This window comes from Ochotona curzoniae, unplaced genomic scaffold, assembly GCF_017591425.1.
Source record: "Ochotona curzoniae isolate NIBS_2020 unplaced genomic scaffold, NIBS_Ocur_1.0 contig_4516, whole genome shotgun sequence".
Taxonomy (NCBI): Eukaryota; Metazoa; Chordata; class Mammalia; order Lagomorpha; family Ochotonidae; genus Ochotona; species Ochotona curzoniae.
The window spans coordinates 2,082,951-2,101,370 of NW_024466313.1; positions in this window are offsets into that span (position 1 = coordinate 2,082,951).

Below are 18,420 nucleotides of genomic sequence, written 5' to 3' on the forward strand. Positions count from 1 at the left end.
TGGGTCGGAAGGCATGGGTGTGTGATGAGCACCACCCCTCGGTTAGCAAGGCTACGGGGAGTTTCTGGCTGTGTGGCAAGGCCCAGCAGGATGTCTCTGGTCATCTCATTGCTGCCTCACTCCGCTGTATAGACACTCAATCACCTCTCTGATGTTTCATAGAATTCTCCTGAGGCTGTTGTTGTTTTTCTGCAAATGTGAGATGATTCCTGTAACTGATATAACACCTCAAACTGATCAATCATGTTATGATAAAAACATCTTTAGCGACGTAAGGCAATGACACACAGCTAAAAGTATACAATAATACAATTGAGCCCACTATGTCTCCAAACATGCAGTTATGTGCCCACCTTTGTCCTGGAGCTTGCCCTAATATAAGTAATGTTTTCCTTAAGAAATGGCTTGATAATATCTTGGAACAGATGGCAATCATGGAGGTACAAAGAGTTTGTTTACATGCGTCTCAAACTGTTACAACACGTGATATGGCGCATTTTGGTTTCTCACCACGGAAAGCAGAAAGCATACGGGACACTTTCTAAAGGGAAACAAATGTGAACCTTCCCCCAAAAATGACTTAAAATTTCTACCTTATATTGGCACTCATATTTAGGGAAAGAAACCAGTTTATAAAGATAAAAAGAAGTTTATTGTAAAGGCCCTCTGTAGATAGGCTGAGTTGCCCTGATCCCTCTCACTGCCCTTTAACAAAAGAACAAAATACAACTGAATCAGCACCAGGTGAAGGTGGTGGTAATTAATGCATGATTGATTTATAAGATTTAATAAAGAATCTATCTTATATGCTTTTATGATCTTTTCTTTTAATTCTGTACTCTCGATATTTTAAGTAATATTAGTTAGTTTGTGTTTAGTGAAAATTGATTTTGGATATAAGTAAACCACTTGTCACTATGTGCCTGCATGCACTGTTAACTGTGGAGTTCCTGGCTTCAGCCGGGTCACTGCAGGTTTGAATGAGTAATAGCTTGCTGAAAATATTTTCTCTGAAGTAAAATAACAATAATGTTTTTCAGGATTGATTTTGTAATCATTCTTTTATAATGAAGTAAAAATGAAACAGTCGGATGTTGTGCAAAACCTTGTGATGATTTGCATATACATAAAGAAGGCAACTTTTCTGAGCTGTCCATCATGAGCGTCATGCCATAGTGGTCCACGCCTCCTCCACCTCGTCTTTCCTCTTCTTATCTCCTCGCTGATCTACGCGTCCTTTGCAAGTTCTCAAGTCAGCCGGAGCTGGTCTCCGGTACAAACACATGCTTGCACACACGTGTGATAGTGTGCATGAGTGTGTGTGTGTGTGTGTGTGTGTGTGTGTGTGTGTGTGTGTGGAGAGAGAGAAATACAGAACATAAAGCACAAGGCTGTTGTTTTCAAGAGCTACAAACACAAACGCGGAGCGTACTGAGCGTCTTCTGGGTGCTGTTGCCAAGTGTCCACGGCTGGGCAGTTCATGAAGACCACAGACTTGCAGGAGCTCCAGTCCTGGATGTTGGCAGGTTGAGAACAAAGCCCAGAGTCTGCCCAGCACTGGGGTGGGCCTGCAGCCATGACACCGCATGCAGAACATCCCAGAATGCAGGCAAGGTCTGTCCCCTGTTCCCATAAAGCCACCGCTACTGTCCTGGAGACCCAACCTCTGCTCTCCTCCTGCCCCTACGTGTATCTACCGTGGCAGCATGGCAACTGAGCTCCCAGACACAAGCCCCTGGGGGTCACACACAAGCCTGGGCGCTTAAGCTAGGGGCCAAAACCCAGCAAAACAAGCTGTCATGCTGGGACCATGGGATCTGAGGGGCTCTGAAGGAGGCAGAGCCTGGGCTCTCAGACGTGGGAGCCCACAGGGCCACACAGGACCAGTAGACTAAGAGAGAGACACCTGCCCCCTTCAGCAGCTTCAAGGATCCCAAGCTGGCAGCTGCCTCAGGCTTCCTTACCCTGGGCCCTGCTGTGAGAATGGGCCATGTCCTCTCCCCATTGGCTTCCTGGGCCCATTTTCCTGATGCCTTATCCTCCATTACTTGTCAGTCTATTTTTTTATTTTTTTTTAATTGGGAAAGCAGATTTACAGAGAGACAGAGAAACAAAGATCTTCCATCTATTGATTTATTACCCAAATGACCACGATGGCCAGAGCTGAGCTGATCCAAAGACAGGAGCCAGGAGCTTTTTCTGGGTTTCCCACACAAGTGCAGGATCTCTAAGACTTGGCCCATGCTCTGTTGGTTTCCCAGCCACTAGTAGGGAGCTCAATGGGAAGTGGGACATCCAGGACACTAACTGGCGTCCATATGGGATCCTGACACTTGTAGGGGAAGAATTAGACAATTGAGCCATCACAGTGGCCACTTGTCAGTGTGTTTTCAAGAGATGATGTCCCTCCACAAGTTCTCCTAGCCCTGGTCCCCACTGACGTAGGCATCTGTAGCTGTATGTGTGTGTGCACGCATGCGCGCGTGTGCGTGTATGCGTGTGTGTGTGTGTTCACCACTGACGGTAGCCTCAGCCTTGCAGTGGCTCTGATCATTTTAAGTGATTTTTGTAACATATGTCTTTAAATCCTCTGCAACTTATTTTTGGGCTTGCACTGACGTTAAGGATCTAACATTACGCTTTTCTTCCAGATGGACAGCTGGTAACTTGTACCAACGTCGTTTCCAAAGAAGCCAGTTTCGCCAAATAAAATGTCAAGCCTATTTTTACCATAAATTCGATGTTCTTGTGTTTCTTAATCTCTCTTTGGACCTTCTATTCTATTTCACCGGTGAATTTCACAGTGCCCATACTGGAACTGAGTGGTGACTCTCTGGGCCGCGTTCTCTCCCGAGTGTTCTAGGTGACAGATAAGCCTTCCTCCAGATGATCATCATGTTCTTTTCCCAAAAAAAACTTCTGTTACAATTGTAATTTTAGTACATTTGATGCATTTTGCTAAAGATTTAATTTTTTTATTTATTGTAAAGGCAAAGTTATAAAAAGAGAACGGACAATCTTCCAGCCACTGGTTCACTCCATAGATAGCAGTAATGACCAGAGCTGGGCCACTCTGAAGCCAGGAGCTTCTTCTAGGTCTGCCACATGAGTACAGGGCCCAAGTGTTTGAGCCATCCCCTGCTGCCTTCCCAGGCATATCAGCAGGGAGCTAGACTGTAAGTGGAGCAGCTAGGACTCAAACTGGGACCCATAAATGATGCTGGAATGACAGGTATAAATTTAATCTGCCATGCCGCAATGCTGGCCCCAGTTGACAGATGTATAAGATAGCACCATTGACTCAGAGCCTAATCTGTGAACCCCCCCAGAACCTGCTCCCCATAGTCCCCATTGGGGACAGAATAAGGTGAGGAGGAACAGGTGCACCAGGAATAGTCAGGGCCTCCCTCTGAGAACACTTGGCCCCCGCTGCCCAGGGTCTCATTGGCAGAAGTTCCTAGGTCCAGAGGACACATCCTATGGATGAGAACACAAAAATAAGCTTGTCTTACTTGCACTCCCAGGACAGTTAGAAGCACCTTCCTCTATCTGCCATACTCTAGGTACATGGCAAGATACGCTAACTATAGCCATGTCTGTTTTCTGTGTTTTTATCAGGAAGACTCAAAGCATCAGATATAGTGCCCAAGCCCAGTGGCCACCACATCTTTTCCCCAGTGAAAGGAGCCAAGCTGGCTTTGGGGATTGTCTGGTTCCAAGTCAGAAGCAGGAAATACAGAGGACAAGCTCAAAATATCTTGTCACTGACTAGAATGTAATGACACTATTCCAAATTACCAGGGTCACATCAAACAAGGAGACAGTAACTGAAAGAGGCCCCAGGAGGCCAGAAGTGTGAAATCCACTGGGAGCTCGGGCAGTGAGCCCAAACACTGCCTGTCCTGCTGGTGGATTTCATTTGACCAGGAACAGACAGAGCAGCAAATCCCAGACAGGCAGTGCGGGAACAGAGTAGATCTCACAACCCAATCCACCTCCTAAAGCTGTATCAGGCGCCATTTTGCTTAAGCAGGCAAAAGCTATGGACAGTACTGCACATGCACTGAAGTGGGAGAGATCTAATTTCTGACTCAGTGAACTGCAACATAATGGCATCCTACAGGTTCCACTAAGACAGGTACAGGTAGCTCTCAGGCCTGACGGCCAGTAGATCAAGAACTCTGGTAGTGGCAAATCAGGAGCCATTTCATATGATGTGGCAAAGAATTCAACACTGCACAGAGAGCCACACATGTACTGAGGTTGTGAGAACTCGCCGAGCTCAGTGCATTGCACTGGTCCCAAGGGAAATAACATCATACAACTCAAAATAGGTCTGTGTGGCCTTCAGGCCTAACAGCCAACAAGTTCCAGCAAGATCAGCACCAGCACCAGCAATCTAATTATATAGGACACCTGCTGATTCTCTAATCCTGGGACCTGCTCCAACCAGAAGGGGGAAAAGTGTTGTACAGACAATGGTGCATCCTCAGCATGGGATCACAGGAGGTGGAGATTGGTGAGCCAGGAATTGGGGATACGGAGACCATGGTGCTCATCTAACATAAGACTCCAGACCAGGAACTCACAGGAAGGAGTTCCACAAGTGACTGCAAACAAAGAGTCATGTACCAACTGCAATAAGTCAAATCGAACTGTAGACCTGTGGGTGACACAGGTTAGAAACCTGCATCTGCTAACCAGAAGTACAATGAGCAAGAGCAAAAGAAGAGACACAGGTACAACGAATATTACTGAAGACTCCCCTGCAAAGGAGCAAAAGCCTCTGTCAACCTTAGAGCTCACTGAGGAAGACACCAACAGAATGGGAGATACAGAATTCAAAACATTTTTTATAAAACTTCTCATCAACAACGAGAAGCATGTAAAGCAGACATTCAAGGAATTCAAGGAATATGTCACACAGGAAATGAAGCAAATGAAAGCTGATATATCAGAAATGAAGAATACAGTGGAGCAAATTAAAAGTACAGTGGAGAGTCTCCAAAAGAGAATGAAACCAGCAGGAGAAGGAATGCCAAAAGTAGAAGATATGTCCTGTCACCGGGGGAAGCAAACAAAAAGCTGGAAGCAGAGCTGGGTCGAGCTAAAACAAAAGTATTCAAGAATTGAAAGACACTATTAAAAGACGAAATATAAGAATGACAGGAGTCCCAGAAATTGCAGAAAGAGAAGCTGAATTTAAAAATGTATTCACTGAAATAATAAAAAAAAAAAATTCCTTATCTGGAGAAAGAATTGGGAAACAAGATCCAGGAGGGGCACAGAACCCCCAACAGGCTTGATCAAAAGTGATCTTCACCAAGACACATGATCATCAAGCTCTCTTCAAACAAACATAAGGAAAAGAGCCTTAAATGTGTATGTGAAAAACATCAATTGACATACAAAGGAAAGTCAATTAAATTCATAGGAGACCTCTCACTGGAAACTCTTCAGGCCAGAAGAAAATGGAGAGACATATTCCAGATTCTAAAAGAAAAAAATTGTCAGCCCAGGATAACATACCCAGCAAAACTTTCCTTAGTCTTTGAAAATGAAATAAAATTCTTCCACAGTTAAGAAAAAGTTACAAGAATATGCCTCTTCCAAACCTGCCCTACAAATGATACTTAAAGGTGTTTTCTTGACAGAGAAGAGGAATAGCACCCACCAAAACCAAAGGTTAGTGGAAAGGACATCCCAGTAAAGTAACAACAGAAGACTAAATCAATGAACAATCCATTGCTAAAATGACAGGACCAAATCATTACATATTTGTATTAACCCTGAATGTAAATGTCTTAAACTCATTAATCAAACTTCATAGATTAGAAGAATACATCAAGAAACAAAGCCCATCCATTTGTTGCGTGCAGCGGATACAGCTCACCAACAAAGGTCAGCAGAAACTATATCATGGATTTTTTTTTTGTTATCTTCATCTCTTCAAAACAGTTTCTTCTGATTAAAATTTTTCACTGACTCATAGATCAAACAATGGCATCGTTTTCTTTTTTTTTTTTCTTTTTGTTTTTTAAGATTTATTTTTATTGAAAAGGCAGATATACAGAGAGGAGGAGAGACAGAGAAGTTCTTCCATCCGATTCACTCCCCAAGTGAGCGCAACAGCTGGAGCTGAGCCAATCTGATGCCAGGAGCCTCTTCCGGGTCTCCCACGCAGGTGCAGGGTCCCAAAGCTTTGGGCCGTCCTCGACTGCCTTCCCAGGCCACAAGTAGGGAGCTGGATGAGAAGCGGGGCCCATATGGGATCCTGGTGCGTGCAAGCTGAGGACCTTAACCACTACGCCACCGCACTGGGTCCATTAGCATCATCTTCTTCAAGAAGGTTCTTGATTTTGTTTTTCATTTCTTCAGCAACACAATAGTCATTCAATGGCTTGTTATTTAATTTTATGGTTTTGTAAGGTCCTATTTTTTCTCTTTCTGGTTTTGTTTTGTGGCTTTTCATTTAAAGAAATGTATAGTGACTGTGTAATGGAGACTATCAAATCTAGCAGCACGTTATTTAACTTCATGGCATTGTAAATTTCTATTTTTCTTCCTGTTGTTGATTTCGTATTGTGGCTTTTCATTTTAAGGGATGTACAGTAACTGGCTGTGAAGTGAGACTATCCTATCCAGATGTGAGGATACAATGCAGTATTCATCTCTACTTCCAGATAAAGATGGACTCACAATGAAACTGCGTGCTATATCTTGACAATAGGATGCTGGACTCTCTGCCATTGTCCATGACCGCAATGATGGACATATGACTGTGTATGAAGAACTATATGTTAGTAATGTATAGGGGAACTCAGTGATGGGGGAGGGATTTGTGGAGGGGATAAGGGAAATCCCATGAATTATGAAACTGTTCATAAAATGATAATAAAAAATAAGCAGAATTTTAAAAGGGGGCTCTGCTGTGTGGATCAGTGCACCCTGTACAATCGTATGAAGTGTCAATGTGACGCCAGTACATACGCAGTTATTTTAAGTGAATGTATTAAGCATCTTGAAAGTCACTACAATGTCTAAAAAGAAAGAAAGATGATATCAAACACTGGCAAGAAATCGGTCTGTTCGCCTCTCTCCTATGCCACTGTGAGAACAGTCATTCCTGTTCCCCGTCCCAGGGTCCGTGGTGTGCTGAGCCGATTCTCATGGACTACTGACCAGTGGCCAATAGCCCAAGTTTATTAACACCAAAGACCTTTGGAGACGGAGGGTCACATGGGCCTAAGGAGGGAGGGCTGGGGACAGGATGTGAATTACATGCTGACAGGAATGGGGCTTCTGTAGGTAAACAGTGTGTTCTGGCAGACACCTTCTTCCATCTGTTACAAAGCTGGAGGGTTGGGGGGGTTCCTGGCCTGTACCTTTGCTGGTCCCCTGCCTCGTGACCTTTCCCTGTATCCTTAGAGCTTTCCTGTAGGATTACAGCTGCTTGTGGTTTGACACTTGTGAGATTTCCTGTTATCCTCCACTAATCAATTACCTTCCTACAGTTCTACCTCCTTCAAAACCAATTCAGCAGCTCCTTGCACATGCACGTTTCATAAAGCCAACAATTCCACAATTATTACTCAAAGGGCCTAAAAGTGGCTGTCCAAACAACAACAACCACCCTACACAAATGTCCCAGGCAGATTTGTTTGTAATAGCCAAGAACCGGAAACCATCTACATGACTAAAACAATGGGATGTGTAACTCAGCATGGCACAAACACATATTACCATATAATGCAGCCAAAAGAAAAATGGGAAGAAGTCATGGATATATGTGAGAGCTTCCAAAATTCTTCAAACTTTCGTGAAGGAAAATGAGGACCCAGAGGACACACAGCTGATGTCACGTGTGTGAAATTCTAACACAGACATAAATTAAGCACTAAGACCCGGGCAGCCTCTGCCCAGCCTGCCTCATCGTCTTCTAAAGAGATTAACCAGGTTCACTGAGAGCTGTGCCACTGAAAGACCCATGGAAATTGCCCAGGTGGGTACACATGGGGGACCTTGGGTTTCTCTTGCTCAGCAAGAAGACCACACACAGAGGGAAAGGCTTGAATAAGGAATAATCAAGCTGAGTATAGATGGGAAGATTCATGTTTTGAGACTCAAGGTCCCTTCCTCTGACAAGGGATGCAGTGATACAGGCGTGTTTCCTGACTGAGGGGAAGACCCCCTTCTATGCAGGCCATCACAGTCGCTGAGCTGAGCTGGTCTTTCGCTCCTTGCACTCACAGCCTTCCCAGCGGCTGGGCGGTCACAGCGGGAGTCAGGCAAGTCTCCGGCTAACCTGCTCACATCACAGGCAGCACCGGTCAATCACAGAGCTTGGAGTCAATCCAGAAGTTCTCAACAGTCACCAGCGCCCAAGGCTAGATCTGAACTCTCAAAGATGCCTCCTTGACTACCCTGAGCGATGACTCATGCCTGGGGGAGGGCCTGTGCTGATGCCAACATGAAGTCTTGCCCTCCACGGCCTTGAATTGTCCTCAGGTTGCAAAACTGAGTACTGGGCCAGGGAGTGAGGCATGCACAGGTCTGCAATAGCGATGCTTCCTAGGTCCTGAGCCAGCTGAAGACTTCTGGGTAACCCACACAGGGTTGAGAAAGAACACAGAGGGAGGGCAGGGAGTGGCGGGAAATCAGGAAACTTCCCAGTTTCCCTCCCATGGCAGGAAACTCCAGGGTTCTCCTGCCTCCTAATGACCTCTTTATCTTCCTTCTGTAGAGTCCTCCTGTGACAGCATCCCTCCAGTTGCTATGGAAACCTCCAGGCTCCTGCAGTGATATCATCACGGGTTTAGTGGACCAAGCGGCACAACAGGTGCATGGATTACCACGGCTCTAAGAGTATCCCAATGCTCAAGACGTCAGCTGACATCCTGATTGACCTTCATCTGTTCCATTCCCAGGGAAGTGTGACAAGACGTCTCCATGGCAAGAAGCACAAGATGACATCCTGGGTTCCCCTTCCTCCCTCACACCACTAGCTCCGCCCTCAGGTCCCAGACAGCACAAGTCAGCTAGGGAACAGCCATGAGAGCCAGAGGTGCGGGAAGTGCAAGAGGAAACACCATTCTGAGAAAGCAGACTCCTCCCCACCACATATCCCCACCCTCACCCACTCGGGGGCTGCCTAGTCTGTCTTCTTCATTAGGATACTAGAAGTGGCATTTGTGTGTGTGGGTGTATGCCTGTGTGTCCTGTGTGTGTGTACATGAGAGCACTGTGTACATATGTGCACGCATACACCTTTATGTGTGTGTGTCTGTGTGTCCTCTGTGTGCACAGGAGAGCATGTGTGTGTACACATGCGTGTGTATGTATGCCTGTATTCAGCGAGTGTTATGATGCGTGCACGCACATGTATGTGTGTGCAGTGTGCTCACGTGTGTATCTCGTTCTATTCTGCATGATCCCAAAGCACCACACATACACGGACATGCCACGGCAACTTGCTCTATGAAACCCAGTGCAGGAAAATGATTCTTCGTGGATTTGGATCCTATGCCACGCCCAGTGTGGTGAGCAGATATCCCCTGTGGCCAGAGCCCTGCCTGCTGCTGAGCAGGAGAATTGTCAGGGCCCCAGCAGAACACAACGCTGAGGTGCCAAGCAGGTGCTGGAGAGACATGGCGGAGTGGAAGCGCCGTCTTGGAGTGTGTGTACCAGAGAAGCCTTGGAACGGCCACCGTAGGCAGAGGCATCGTGTCAGTGGCAGGAGAAAGACCTCCAGGGACAATCACGGGATTGGGAAGACTGGCTGCTGTGTGTGGCTTTGGATTCACCTTGGGACTTCCCGACTTCTTACAGCGAGCGTGTGTACTCTGCAGATTCACAGTGGAAGTACATCCGCAGCCTCCGTGTGGGATCCCTGTCTAACAGGGCCACTGTCCGCTGACCCCCAACTGTGCATGGCCTCTCCGCAGTGTGCTACGTCCCTCCTCCTCCGCTGTGTGAGGATGCAGGGAGGAAAGACGGGATGGCAGAAGCAGCCCCTGCTTCAGGGTCCAGGCTTCTGCCAGCACTGACAGAGCATCACTTCTACTGTCAGAGTGGATGCGACCTGTGTGGGTCCAGGAGGAGGAGCTGCCCTGCTCCTGCAATGAAGGTGCTTCCTAATTTTACTTGTGTTACCGGCCCCTCCCACTTCCGCTGCTCCTGCCGCCATTGCAACCCGATGTAGAAGTCAAAGAAGGGTCTGGGTGGTCATGCCGCTTCTGCTGCATGTGGGACACGAAATTACAGGCCTGGGGTTTTATGCCATAAACAAGATAATCCTTGTGCCTAGCAAAAGCCATTCTTGAATGCTGAGAAAGGAATTTAAGCAACATAGAAAAATCAAATACAAAGAGACAGCAAAATCCAGTCTCTCCAGTAGGCAGGTTATGGCTGCATTCAACAATTGAGACGCAAACTTAGACAATCACCATCCTCAGGTCTCCATCTTGACTGTGACATTTCCAGGGAGCACAGGCTGACGCAGGTAGTTGTCCATCGCACCTGTATGACCCTGTCTGTTGGCACATATGCAAGGACAAGGTGCTACCCTCCAGCTGTAGAGCGACAGCCACGTGGTGAAGTCAGGCTGTGACCACATGGCTGCACAGGGCTGCAAGCTCTATGCAGAACAGAGCCACATGTGCCATGATTGCTTGAAAAGGAAGAGGGAAAAGGCACACAATTCCAAATTAGTACATGGGGAAAAATGGTCATTTGAACCCAATCTGAGGACAGCACATGGTGATCAAAACACAGTCTCCTTCCAATAAATACCAGGGACACTCCTAAGCAATCGAGTTGATTTTTTAAAAACATGTCTGGGGAATCAAGATGGCAGAATAGGATGAGAACACATTTAAACAGATGGAGAAACATTAGCCAGGGTGAAGCAGAGAGGGCATATCCCAGGAGAGAGGAAAGGATAGACCATTGGCAGAGGAGTACCTGAAGATTGATGGACACAGGAAAGCAGCAAAGACAATAGTGTGGTGTTGTAGTGATCAGATACCACAGCAGCATTCAGTGAGCGGTGATCTGAACTGCACCAGCAGCAGAAACTCCACCAGCAGCAAGGTGGGAAGGGACATTCAGCAGGAGCTCAGAAGTGAACCCAGACAAAGAACTGCCTATCCTTCTGGTTTGTTCGATTTGACCGAGATCAGAGACAGAGCAGCAGGTCCCAGATGGGTGATGAGGGAACAGGGAGCATTTCACATCCACAACCCCCAGTAGAGCCGAATTGGGTACCAGCTTGTGTAGGGAGACAATGGCTATGGGACAGGACTGTAAATGCACGGAGCTGGGAGTGAACTCATTTCTGGCTCAGGAAATTGCAACAGCATGGCATCCTACAGGTTCCACCCAAAAGAGCTCCAGGTAATCCCCAGACCTAACAACCAGCAAATCCAGAACTCTAGCAGTTGCACATGAGGCATCAATTCGTGCAGTGTGGCAAAGATTTTGAGACTGCAGGGACAACAGTGAGCTGTCCAAGTGCTGAGCTGGGAGTGAACTCCCTGAGCTCAGTACATAACACTGGTCCCACGGGGAAAATAATACTGACTTCAGCATCATACATGTCAAAATAGTCCATGTGGCTCTCAGACCTAATGGCCAATGGGTTTTAGCAAGATCAGCACCACCAACAACCTAGCTACATAGGACACCTGCTGTCTCCCTAATCCTGGGACCTGCTCCAACCGAAAGTGGGAGAAACATTGTTCAGACAACATGCAACAACAGCATGGGATCACAGGAGGTGGAGAATGGTGAGCCAGGAGCTGGGGATACAGAGACCATGGTAGAAATCTAACATAAGATCCCAGACCTGGAACTTGCTGGAGACAGTTCCCCAAGAGCCATGTACCAACTGTAATACGTAAAATCAAACTGTAGACCTGTGGGTGACACAGCTTAGAAACCTGCCCCAAGGAGAAGAATCTGCTAACCGGAAGTGCAATGACCAAAGCAAAAGAAGACAAAGCACAAGGAGTATTACTGAAGACTCCCCTGCAAAGGAGCAAAAGCCTTTGCCAACCTTAGAGTTAACTGAGGGATACGCCAAGAAAACGGGGAATACAAAATTCAAAACACTTGTTATAAAGCTTCTTATCAACAACAAGAAGCACTTGAAGGAATTTAAGGAATATGTCACACAGGAAATAGCAACACTAAAATAAAATCGAGCCAAATTATTGAAAATCAACAGTGCAATAGAGCAAATTAAAAATTCAGTGGAAAGTCTCAATAATAGAATGAAGAAGGCCAAAGAAAGAATCTCAGAATTGGAAGATATTTCCTGTCACCAGGGGGAAACAAACAAAAAGCTGGTAGTAGAGCTTGGTCAAGCTAAATGAAAATATTCAAGAATTAAGGGACACTATTAAAAGATGAAATATAAGAGTTATGGGAGTCCTAGAAGGTTCAGGAATAAAAGCTAGGTTTAAAAATTTATTCATTGAAATAATAAAGGAAAATTTCCTTTATCTGGAGAAAGAATTGGGAAACAACATCCAGGAGAGGCAAAGAACCCCCAACAGGCTTGATCAAAAGTGATCTTCACCAAGACACATGATCATCAAGCTCTCTTCAACTGAACATAAGGAAAAGATCTTTAAATGTGCACATGAAAAACATCAATTGACATATAGAGGAATGGCAATTAAACTCACAGATCTCCCACAGGAAACTCTACAGGCCAAAAGAAAATGGAGAGACATATTCCAGATTCTAAAAGCAAAAATTGTTGACCCAGAATAATGTGCCCAGCAAAACTTTCCTTTGTCCTTGGAAATGAAATAAAATTCTTCCACAGTCAAGAAAAGTTACAAGAATATGCCTCTTCCAAACCTGCCCTACAAATGATACTTAAAGATGTTTTCTTGACAGAGAAGAGGAATAGCACCCAACAAAACCAAGGACAAATGCAAAGAACATCCCAGTAAAACAACAAAAGACTAAATCAATAAACAACCCATTGCTAAATGACAGGACCAAATTACCTGTGTGGGTCCATGAAGAGGAGCTATTCTTCTCCTGCAAGTGAAAGTGCTTCCTAATTTTGCTTGTTCACTGGCGTCTCCCATTTCCCCTGCTCCTGCCACCACTTATATCAACCCTGAATGTAAATGGCTTAAATCCATCAATCAAATGTCATGGATTAGTAGACTGGATCAAGAAAGCAAAGCCCATCGATTTGTTGCGTACAAGGGATACAGCTCATCAACAAAGATCAGCAGAAACTATATCTCATGGATTTTGATGTTTTCTGGTTTTAGTTTCATCTCTTCAAAACACATTTTTCTCCTTAATTTCTTCACTGACTTAAAGGTCAGACAGTAGCATTATTTTCTTCAAGGAGGTACTTGATTTTCTTTTTCATTTCTCAGCTATACATTAATCAATCAGAGGCATGTTATTTAACTTCATGGTGGTATTAACTTCATCTCTTGTTGATTTTGTACTAGTGCTTTTCCTTTTTAGGGGATGTCTAATAACTGTGTCATGGAGACTATCATATCCAGTGGCAAATTGTTTAACTTCAGGGCATTGTAACTTTCCTTTTTATTCCTGTGGTTGATCTTGTTTTTGTTTTGTGGCTTTTCACTTGGGGGTGATTTATAGTGACTGTGTAGAGGAGACTGACATGTCCAGATGTGAGGACACAGTGCAGTGGGCATCTCTACTTCTGGATCGAGGAAGGACGCCCGTGGAACTGTGGGATATGTCACGACAAAGGGATGCTGGACTCTGCCATTGTCAATGCCCACGGTGATGGACTGTTTCTGAAGAACTATGCTGTTGTAATGATATGGTAGAACTCAGTGGGGAAGGGGAGATCAAGGTAGGGGGTATGAAACTGTATCATACAGTATAGTACCTGTGGAACTGTATCATAAAATAACAATAATAAAAATGAAAAAAATAAAATACTTATTTTGTTAATAGAGTCCATCACTCCTCCAAACACCTATGACAACTGGGACTGGGAAAGGGCAAAGGTGTGGGTATCCTACAGCAATGGTGCAGAGTCAAGTGCTTGAGCCAGCACCTGCTGCTGGGCAAGGTGTACCTTAGCAGGAAGCTGGACTCAGGTACAGGGCAGGAACACGAACCCAGGCACCCCAAGATGGGATGCAAGTGTGTTCACCCCTATGTCAAATACCTACCCCATGAACAGTTGTTAAATCAAACTGGACTCTAAAAGTTTGCAATGATTGAATACAGTTTGTGTGTGGGGGTACTGGAACATGCTTAAGATCATGATGTGGGGGTCCTCAAGTGGTTCAGAGTGTACCCTTGGCAGGGACTGGGTTACCTCATTGGCCTCACACGTGTCCCTGCGAGCCAGTGATACAACAATTCTTGGTTCTATCCCTAGTAGAATTAAACCAATCCCAGTGCTATGCCCTTAAACCTCCAATACTGTAGGCTGGATAAGCCTCCCTTGGTTATGCGACCAGTTTGCCTTGGCCATTTCATTAGTGCCCATGTCACAGACTGGTACAGCTCTATGTACACAACTTTTAGTGCCTCTGTGTTCAAGGTTGGATTGGTGTTCTTGTAGGTTATTGCTGGGTCATTTCGTGATCAGGCCATGGGGAAGCTCCAACGCTGAGGGCTGGAGGCAGCCTGTCTCAGACCTCCAACGCTGAGGGCTGGAGGCAGCCTGTCTCAGACTTCCAAAGCTGTCCTTGGCAGTGACATTCATAGTGAGGAGGGGATGGTGACAGTAAAGAGAAAGTGAAATTCCACACAGAAGTTGTTGACCTCAAGATAAACCACTCTTGTCCCGGGATCTCCCACTAGGAAGCAATAGGATGCATGCTGTTTCTTTGTGTTGTCCTAATTAAGCTTATAGAAGGACATTGTTAACTATAGAAAAATGCACAGAAATTGATGTGGCTTCATTTTAGTAAGATGGTTTGGGAAGAAAGGAGTTAACTCTTGACTTGAACAAATTCTCATAGGAGTCAGTGGATTAAAATAACATACAATGATGTTGTTAGAGCTGTTTTAATTCTCTCATTATTTACTTTCATTTTATTTGAAAGACTGGATGATAGGGACACAGGCACACACATTTGCTGGTCCACTCCCCAGATAAATGTAACAGGCGGGATCGGGTCAGACTGAACCAAGAACTCAGCTCTGACCTCCCGTACTGTTGGAAGGAACGAAGGCCTTGAGCTGTCACCTGCTTCCTTCCAGGGTGAACATGAGCAGGAAGCTGGGATCAGGAGCCGTGTGGAATCAGAACCCGGGTGCTCTGGTATAAAGGGCAGACATCCTACGCCTGTAAAGAGCTGTACCAAGCGCCAGCCCCTGACATGACCTCTATGGAGTTCATGATTGCATGGAGCTGGACCAATGGGCTCATGGGTACCTGGCATCCCTTGGGGGCTGGCTCATCTAAGACACCCTTGTCTGTGTCACATCATCTTCCACGCTGCGTAGCTGAGCAGCCTAGTCTAGCTGTCACAGACACTGCAGGATGCAGGATAACAGGACAGGACAACAAAGACATGAGATCTCCTGGAACTATACCTGACACCCAGACACCATCACCACCACCACACTCAAAGAAAGACCCAGGGGCCTGGCACGATGGCTCGGTGGCTAAATCCTCACCTTGCAAGCACCAGGATCCCTTAAGGATGTCGGTTCATGTCCTAAGTGCTCCACTTCCCATCCTGCTCCTTGCTTGTGACCTAAGAAAGCAGAGGACAGCCCAAAGCCTTGAGATCCTGCACCTGCGTGAGAGATCCAAAAGAAACTCCAGGCTGTGGATCAGCTCAGCTCCAGTCACTGAGGCCGCCATCTCGTGTAAATCTTCCTTTCCAGTAAAAATAAACAGAAAAGCAAGGCCCAGACCCATGAGGGGTAAGAGATGAGGTCAAGCACAAAAGTGCTCGTTCCCTGCGGGAGGGGATGGTGTGGCCCAGCTGTCCCACAAAGTACCTGGGGAATGTCCGGAAGTCACTTACGCTCTGGGCAGCAGAGCCTGATGGCCACTGTGGCCCTGCTTCCCCTGAGGAAGCAATCAGCTCCAAGAGTGCTCGGGGCGCTAAGCAGAACTGTCAAAGAGGGTATTCACACAGTTTTTAAAAGGTCTATGTTTTTCTAAAAATATAATCTTGCAGAGTTTTCTTATACGTAAGTCCAAACGAAGAAGACCCCTGGGCTGGGACTCTCACTGTCCCTTAAGAGACAGTGCAGCCCCCATCTTTCAGGAAAAAAGCAAAGGCCTTGCTTTCTGCTGAAAGTTCAAAATCAGGCTGACACAGACACACAAGCTAAAAAACAGAAAGGAAGTGCTACAGCAGAGAAACGTCCGTGTGTTGTGTTGGTGTTTTGAGCACGTCACAGGAGTTATCAACCCAAGAGCTGCCCAGCAAGGTAGCTTTAGCTTTTCTTGAATGCAACCACGTTAAGTTTTCTATAGTTATCTGCTAATCACCTCAATTCAGTGTGACTTTAATTATTAAAATTAGCCACTATTCTACCCTCTCCAAACATGAAAACTCAGATTTTTTAAAATGTGGTCATGATTTATCAGCCTTCTTAGGTGAGAGAAGGTAACTAAGTACTCAAAGATATCTTAAACTCTTTTTCTTCTTTCTTCCCAGTGGCTTCGCTGGCTTTAGCTCCTTTGTAAGTAACTCTTACAGCTGTGTGATGGAGACTAGCACACTGAGAAGTGAAGACACTTTGCAGTATGCATCTCTGCTGACAAACAAAAGATGGGCTCCCAATGAAGTTGTTGAATATACCTTCACAATAGGATGCTGGGCTTTCTATCCTTGTCCATACCTACAATGTCATGATACACTTAAACAGCAGAATGATGGACTTGTGACTGCTGCTGAAGGACTGTACTAGTATAATACAGAGAAAAACAAGAGGGGAGAGGGAGGGATGAGAGGATGAAAGGGGAAACCCCTGAGCCTGTGGAACTGTATTATGAAAGATAAAAATTAAACAGTAAGTAACCTGACCATTGATACAATGTATCTCATTCTCAATCCACTACAGGCAACATCCTTGACTCCGTGTGCAAAGTGAGCTGCGGAATATCCCTTTCTCACCGTCTTTGCATCTCCCTCCCTCGCTTGCATCTCTTTTGGCTCCTTTGCTGATACACATTTGTTCTGCAACCATAATTTTGGTTGGCATCAAGATTTACTCTAAACGATAAAAGTCAATGGCATTCATTATGTGCCCATGCCTGCCACCAGGATGGACATCCAGCATGGTGAGCCCATGATGCTGGAAGAAGAGACCAACACGCCGGGCTCTTACGAGGCCATGTTCCCAAGTCACCGTCAGGTTCCCAACAGGGACAGCAAATCAAAGTGGTGATGACCAGTGTGGAGACAGTGAAGATCACAGAGTTGAGAAAATTGTGAACATCACACAGGTAGGGCAAGCAAGTGTGGAGAGATCAGCCCCACATTTGAAATGCAACTGCAAGATTTAGACAAACAGCAGAATAATCTGCTCCCATCAGGCCAGTCAGTTCCACCATGCCAACATCCCCAGCCAGCGCACAGAGAAGAAAACACAGAGGGAATGCTTCTCCTAGCAGGAAGCACATACACACAAACAGGATGCCTCCGTGGGAAAAGAAATGCAATCATCAACTTCCTTTCATGCATCAGTTTCACTCTCTTCCCAGAGTATTTACCAGTCCGTCTGTGTCTACGCATGCGTCTGTATCTTGCAAGCCTGCCCTCTATTAACGCCTTAGCTTCATCTTGCATTTCAGTGACATTTTTAAATTGCTGCTGTTTTCTGTTGCATCTTTCCTGAGAGCTTTTGCTCTAGCAAATTTTTCTCTAATGTTTCAGAGACAACACACTGAATGGGAACTACTCTTACAGGACCTTTTGGTGCACACCCTCTTTGCACTGAAACGTGTCCTCCGGCTGCTTCGTCCCAACGATTTCCCTGAGTTATTTCACAATCTACTCTCATGCAGATGGTCATTGTGCTACACATCTTTGTAGGATCTGTCACGCATTTGCATCAGATTAGAAAACATCCCTCCTGGTCTTGCAAGTTAAACGCTGCTGCTAAGAATTCTGCAGCCAATATTCCTCCCTCTGTTGGCTTTCAAAGTCCTTTACTGCTCCATGTATTTAAGACCTTCATGACAAAATGTTGCAGTGTTGTCTTTCTCACACATTAAACCAGAAGCCAGGACCAGTGACACGTGCCTTCCCCATAAACCAGGAGCCAGGACCAGTGACACGTGCCTTCCCCATAAACCAGGAGCCAGGACCAGTCACCTGTGCCTTCTCGATAAGCCAGGAGCCAGAGTCACCTGTGCCTTCTCCAGTCTTAGCAAAGGATTTTCTCATATTCCTTCAAGAAGGAGCCTCCTTGTGTTCACTAAGATCT